Source organism: Bufo bufo, chromosome 3 (genome assembly GCF_905171765.1).
Source record: "Bufo bufo chromosome 3, aBufBuf1.1, whole genome shotgun sequence".
In the NCBI taxonomy this organism is placed as follows: Eukaryota; Metazoa; Chordata; class Amphibia; order Anura; family Bufonidae; genus Bufo; species Bufo bufo.
Window position 1 is genome coordinate 320,160,931 of NC_053391.1, and position 7,946 is coordinate 320,168,876.

Sequence of the window (7,946 nt, forward strand, 5' to 3'; positions counted from 1 at the left end):
GCACCCCCCACCCCCCACTCACCACCACTTTTTTTTTTCTGCGTGCGCTGACTGGCCGGCACTTTTTAGCGTCCGTCCACTGTTAGCGCATCGCCCGCCCCACCACCCCACCGACCGCTGATCAGCGTTGTACCGCTGATCAGCAAGTTTTAACTTTTTTTTTTTCTAACACTTGCCCATTTTTTTGCCTGGACTTTTTAGTACGCGAACACCCGTTGCCCCCACACACACGCACATATAATAAAGTTTGCCACACACGCACACCTACACGCACACACACCCATGGCCCACCGGATGTTCTCGGCCGAGGAGGCATACGCCCAGATTGCCTCCGACTCTGAGAGCCCCAGTGAGGATGAGGATGACCCCACATTCCTTTTGTCATCCGCATCCTCCTCATCATCATCTGATGACGATGAGCCACCAAGGCGGCGGAGACGCCGCCAGGCGGAGCCAGGGGCCCCACATGCTAGGGATCCTGTGGCCCACCCTAGTACGAGCCGCCCTGGGGTTCGTACTGGTTTCCCGGCCCACCAAATAAGTCCACCGGAGCCCCCTGCCGATGAACTTAGCTGGTGTCCCCCAGTGGACTTTGAGCCTGAGATTCCGGATTTTGCTGGCAATCCTGGAATCCAGATTCCCACAGTGGGGTTTACTGAAATAGACTATTTTAGTTTTTTTTTCAGTAACTCACTGGTGAATTTGATGGTGGAGCAGACGAATCTGTACGCCCAACAGTTCGTCGCTCAAAACCCAGGCTCAGTTTTGGCTAGACCCGGTGGCTGGACGCCGGTCAGTGCAGCCGAAATGAGGACATTTTGGGGCCTCGTGCTGCATATGGGTCTAGTCCAAAAACCCAGTGTCAGGCAATACTGGAGTGGGGACATACTCTACCAGACCCCACTGTACAGTATGGTCATGACACGTCACCGGTTTGAGGCCATCCGGAAATGTCTGCATTATTCCGATAATGCAGCATGTCCCCCCCGAAGTGATCCTGCCTATGACCGGCTGTATAAGATACGGCCGGTCATCGATCACTTTGGGGCCACATTTCAGCAGGCCTACGTACCTGGAAGGGAGGTCGCGGTTGATGAGTCTCTCGTTGCGTTCAAGGGGAGACTCAGTTTCCGCCAATACATTCCCACAAAGCGGGCGAGGTATGGCGTGAAGCTATACAAAATTTGTGAGAGTGCCTCAGGGTACACTTACAAATTTCGTGTGTACGAGGGGCGAGATTCCCGTATTGAACCCCCAGAATGTCCCCCCACTCTGGGTGTTAGCGGGAAACTCGTGTGGGACCTTATGTACCCACTGCTGGATAATGGTTACCACTTGTACGTGGATAACTTTTATACCAGCATTCCCTTGTTCAGGTCCCTTGCCGCCAGATCCACGTTCGCTTGTGGGACCGTGCGGAAAAATCAACGCGGCCTCCCTGCCTACCCCCTCCAGGTACCTATCCCCAGGGGTGAGACCCGTGCCCTTACCAGTGGAAACCTGTTGCTGGTCAGGTATAAGGACAAGAGGGATGTCCTTATGCTGTCCACAATCCACGGTAACGGCACCACCCCTGTCCCTGTGCGAGGTACCGCGGCAACGGTCCTCAAGCCCGATTGTATCGTCGACTACAATCGGTATATGGGAGGAGTTGATCTCTCTGATCAAGTCCTCACGCCATATAACGCCATGCGCAAAACCCGGGCATGGTACAAAAAAGTTGCGGTCTACTTGGTACAGGTTGCCATGTACAACTCTTTTGTACTATCCCGAAGCGCTGGCAGCACAGGGACATTCCTCCAGTTCTATGAGGCAGTCCTCAAAGACCTGATCTTTTCGGACCGGGAAAGAGCAGGCCGGAGTACCTCGGGAATTGGAGGCGCCCGGATCGTCCCTGGCCAACACTTTCCAGGTGTGGTCCCCCATACTGGAAAGAAGGGACGAACCCAAAAAAAGTGCAGAGTGTGTCACAAGAGGGGGATACGGAAGGACACCACTACTCAATGTGACACTTGCCCCGATCATCCGGGCCTCTGCATTATCAATTGCTTCAGGGAGTATCACACTTCCATGGAGTACTAAATTTTTATAATCCTCAACAGTCCACTAGAGAACATAAAACACTATGGCTCTCAGACTTTGGAGACACGGAAACAATTTTTCTTTCCCCAAAAAATATTAGTTTTAGAGCAGGCATCCTCAAACTGCGGCCCTCCAGATGTTGTAAAACTATAACTCCCAGCATGCCCAGACAACCTACAGCCATCAGCAGGGCATGGTGGGAATTGTAGTTTTACAATATCTGGAGGGCCGCAGTTTTAGGATGCCTGCTTAGTGTCTCCAAAGTCTGAGAGCCATACATATTGGGCATCGTCGCGTGCGTAAAAGTCGTCGCTATAAAAATAACTTTTGACCAAACGCCTCGGATGAACGGTGTTAAAAATATAAAATAAAAACTGTGCCAAAACACCAATTTTTGGGCAGAATTTCAATTTGAATCCATTTTGCCGGTAATAAAGCAAGGGTTAACAGCCAAACAAAACTAAATATTTATTGCCCCGATTCTGTAGTTTGCAGAAACACCCCATATGTGGTCGTAAATGGCTATATAGCCGCACGGCAGGGCATAGAACGAAGGGAACTCCATATGGTTTCTGGAAGGCAGATTTTGATGGACAGTTTTTTTTTTGACACCATGTCCCATTAGAAGCCCCCCCTGATGTAGCCTAGACTAGAAACTCCAAAAAAGTGACCCCATCTAAGAAACTACACCCCTCAAGGTATTCAAAAGTTACTTTACAAACTATGTTAACCCTTTAGGTGTTCCACAAAACCAAATAGTGAATGTAGAAACAATTTTAGAATTACATTTTTTTGTTACATTGCCTCAAAAAAGACTAATATAGAGCAACCAAAAATCAAATTTACCCCAAAAATAGTCCCAAAACAACAACCACCTTATCCCGTAGTTTCCTAGATGGGGTCACTTTTATGGAGTTTCTACTCTAGGGGTGCATCAGGGGGCTTGAAAGGGTACATGGTGTCAATAAACCAGTCCAGCAAAATCTGCCTTCCAAAAATGACGTTCCCCTTCTTCTATGTCCTGCCGTTTAGCCAAATAGTAGTTTACGACCACATATGGGGTGTTTTTGCAAACTACAGAATCAGGGCAACCCATTTTGAGTGTTGTTTGGCAGTTAACCCTTGTTTTACTCCTGGAAAAAATTGATTATATTGGAAAATTTTCCAAAAAATAGAAATTTCAAAATTGTTTCTCCATCTGCCATTAACTCTTGTGGAACACCTAAAGGGTTAACAAAGTTTGTAAACCCAGTTTTGAATACCTTGAGGGGTGTACTTTCTTAGATGGAGTCACTTTTTTGAAATTTCTATTCTAGGGGTGCAACAGGGGGCTTCAAATGGGACATGGTATAAACAAAACCAGTCCTGCCAAATCTGCCTTCCAAAACCCATATGGTGTTCCCCTCCTTCTATGTGCTACCGTTCGGCCAAACAGTAGTTTACGACCACATATGGGGTGTTTTTGCAAACTACAGAATCAGGGCAACCCATTTTGAGTGTTGTTTGGCAGTTAACCCTTGTTTTACTCCTGGAAAAAATTGATTATATTGGAAAATTTTCCAAAAAATAGAAATTTCAAAATTGTTTCTCCATCTGCCATTAACTCTTGTGGAACACCTAAAGGGTTAACAAAGTTTGTAAACCCAGTTTTGAATACCTTGAGGGGTGTACTTTCTTAGATGGAGTCACTTTTTTGAAATTTCTATTCTAGGGGTGCAACAGGGGGCTTCAAATGGGACATGGTATAAACAAAACCAGTCCTGCCAAATCTGCCTTCCAAAACCCATATGGTGTTCCCCTCCTTCTATGTGCTACCGTTCGGCCAAACAGTAGTTTACGACCACATATGGGGTGTTTTTGCAAACTACAGAATCAGGGCAACCCATTTTGAGTGTTGTTTGGCAGTTAACCCTTGTTTTACTCCTGGAAAAAATTGATTATATTGGAAAATTTTCCAAAAAATAGAAATTTCAAAATTGTTTCTCCATCTGCCATTAACTCTTGTGGAACACCTAAAGGGTTAACAAAGTTTGTAAACCCAGTTTTGAATACCTTGAGGGGTGTACTTTCTTAGATGGAGTCACTTTTTTGAAATTTCTATTCTAGGGGTGCAACAGGGGGCTTCAAATGGGACATGGTATAAACAAAACCAGTCCTGCCAAATCTGCCTTCCAAAACCCATATGGTGTTCCCCTCCTTCTATGTGCTACCGTTCGGCCAAACAGTAGTTTACGACCACATATGGGGTGTTTTTGCAAACTACAGAATCAGGGCAACCCATTTTGAGTGTTGTTTGGCAGTTAACCCTTGTTTTACTCCTGGAAAAAATTGATTATATTGGAAAATTTTCCAAAAAATAGAAATTTCAAAATTGTTTCTCCATCTGCCATTAACTCTTGTGGAACACCTAAAGGGTTAACAAAGTTTGTAAACCCAGTTTTGAATACCTTGAGGGGTGTACTTTCTTAGATGGAGTCACTTTTTTGAAATTTCTATTCTAGGGGTGCAACAGGGGGCTTCAAATGGGACATGGTATAAACAAAACCAGTCCTGCCAAATCTGCCTTCCAAAACCCATATGGTGTTCCCCTCCTTCTATGTGCTACCGTTCGGCCAAACAGTAGTTTACGACCACATATGGGGTGTTTTTGCAAACTACAGAATCAGGGCAACCCATTTTGAGTGTTGTTTGGCAGTTAACCCTTGTTTTACTCCTGGAAAAAATTGATTATATTGGAAAATTTTCCAAAAAATAGAAATTTCAAAATTGTTTCTCCATCTGCCATTAACTCTTGTGGAACACCTAAAGGGTTAACAAAGTTTGTAAACCCAGTTTTGAATACCTTGAGGGGTGTACTTTCTTAGATGGAGTCACTTTTTTGAAATTTCTATTCTAGGGGTGCAACAGGGGGCTTCAAATGGGACATGGTATAAACAAAACCAGTCCTGCCAAATCTGCCTTCCAAAACCCATATGGTGTTCCCCTCCTTCTATGTGCTACCGTTCGGCCAAACAGTAGTTTACGACCACATATGGGGTGTTTTTGCAAACTACAGAATCAGGGCAACCCATTTTGAGTGTTGTTTGGCAGTTAACCCTTGTTTTACTCCTGGAAAAAATTGATTATATTGGAAAATTTTCCAAAAAATAGAAATTTCAAAATTGTTTCTCCATCTGCCATTAACTCTTGTGGAACACCTAAAGGGTTAACAAAGTTTGTAAACCCAGTTTTGAATACCTTGAGGGGTGTACTTTCTTAGATGGAGTCACTTTTTTGAAATTTCTATTCTAGGGGTGCAACAGGGGGCTTCAAATGGGACATGGTATAAACAAAACCAGTCCTGCCAAATCTGCCTTCCAAAACCCATATGGTGTTCCCCTCCTTCTATGTGCTACCGTTCGGCCAAACAGTAGTTTACGACCACATATGGGGTGTTTTTGCAAACTACAGAATCAGGGCAACCCATTTTGAGTGTTGTTTGGCAGTTAACCCTTGTTTTACTCCTGGAAAAAATTGATTATATTGGAAAATTTTCCAAAAAATATAAATTTCAAAATTGTTTCTCCATCTGCCATTAACTCTTGTGGAACACCTAAAGGGTTAACAAAGTTTGAAAAAACAGTTTTGAATACCTTGAGGGGTGTAGTTTCTAGAATGGGGTCATTTTTGGGAGGTTTCTATTATCTAAGCCTCACAATATGACTTCAAACCTGAACTGGTCCATAAAAAGTGGGATTTTGAAGATTTCTGAAAATTTCAAAATTTGCTTCTAAACTTCTAAGCCTTGTAACATCCCCAAAAAATAAAATATCATTCCCAAAACAATTCAAGCATGAAGTAGACATATGGGGAATGTAAAGTCATCACAATTTTTGGGGGTATTACTATGTATTACAGAGGTAGAGAAACTGAAAATTTGAAATTTGCTAATTTTTCAAAATTTACGGTAAAAATTGTATTTTTTTATGCAAAAAAATTAACTTTTTTGACCCAATTTTAGCAGTGTCATGAAGTACAATATGTGACGAAAAAACAATCTCAGAACGGCCTGGGTAAGTCAAAGCGTTTTAAAGTTATGAGCACTTAAAGTGACACTGGTCAGATTTGCAAAAAATGGCCTGGTCCTTAAGGTGAAAATGAGCCTGGTCCTTAAGGTGAAAATGAGCCCGGTCCTTAAGGGGTTAAGCTAGTCACCCTGTGGCAGGCGCAACACTATGAAGTGCCTTTTGCGCTGTAGCATTAGAATAATTCTGATATCTCTGACTTTTCGTCTAACACAAACATAGGAACTGTATTAAGGGTATTGGCAGGTCTAGCTGTATAAACATATAAGCTGTATTAGCAACCTAGGACAGGTCCTAGCTGGCCAGCTACACACCCATTATCCTAAGGAGGCTGGGTGGGACTGGGTCAGTATAGTTATGCATTGGGTGGAGTTAGAGGCATACTGAATCCTTCCCCCAATGCATGAAAGCCTAGCTATACGTCTGGTGCCAGCCACAGAAAAGAAGGACACCAGGCATCCGTTCAGGCCCCTAGAGTTGGATTGAGGGCTGGGAGACGAAAAGCCAGACATCTGCCCGTGATGGGGGGCACCTACCTATCATATATGATCCCAAATAATGAATCCCACCAGTGTGTACATTCCTGCTGTAGCCTATGACCATGCAGGTTTCCCTCCTGTAAAGAAATGAGCAGCCCCAATAATGTCTAGTTTTCTTATGCAAGGGCCATCATTGTAATGTCAAGGAATGCCAGGATGTCATTCAATTTTGTGATGTCATGGAATTTAGTGATATATGTTCTCATTTGCATATGACGCCAATCTGTTGTATTTTAACCTGTGGAAACCCCTTTTTTATTGCCTACCAGGCTGAAAGCTTCCCACCCATTGGATCCTGGGGATGCAATGTGAAAAGAGCCCCCAAATCAACTATTAGCTACTAGAAGGCATCTGTAATATAATCTATCTATCTGAGTTATCTGTCTATCTGGTTATCTATCCCCAATAATGAATCCCACTGTGACCATGTAGACAGTTGAAGAATCTCCCTACATACCTGCTGCAGCCTTTGGCCATGTAGGTTGGCCTCCTGCAAAGGATTGAGCAGCCCCAAAATTGTCTGGTGTTTTTATGCAAGTGCCATTATTGTGATGTCATGGATGCTGTGATGTCATGTGCTCATTTGCATATGCAGCTGCCAATTTGGTGTCTGTAAAAGGGAATCTGTCACCAGTTTTATGGTGTCCCAACTAAGGCCTCTTTCACACTACCGTTTTTTTTTTCCGTTTTGCGGTCCGTTTTTTGCGGTCCGTATACGGAACCATTCATTTCAATGGTTCCGCAAAAAAAACGGAATGCGTTTCTGTATTTCCGTTTTTCCGTTCCGTGGAAAGATAGAACATGTCCTATATTTGGCTATATTCGGAAATGAACATGTCCTATATTTGGCTATATTCGGAAATGCATCCGTTTCCGTTCCGTTTTTTTTGAACAATCTATTGAAAATGTTATGGCCAGCCCAATTTTTTCAATGTAATTACTGTATACTGTATATGCCATACGGAAAAACGGAACGGAATGACGGAACGGAAACGGAAACACAACGGAACCAAAAAAACGGAACAACGGATCCGTTAAAAACGGAACGCAAAACACTGTAATGGACATACTGTAGTGTGAAAGAGGCCTAAGGGCAATATAAACTAGTGACAGATACCCTTAGCATAATGCTGGTTTTGTGTCACGAAAGGGAGGGAAGAGTGCAGCACTGAAATCCACCCGCACCTCTATCCCTACCTACTTGCATGACCCGTCCTAACTGACGGCGTACAACTTGGCGGCAGTCCCTAGCTTATATACG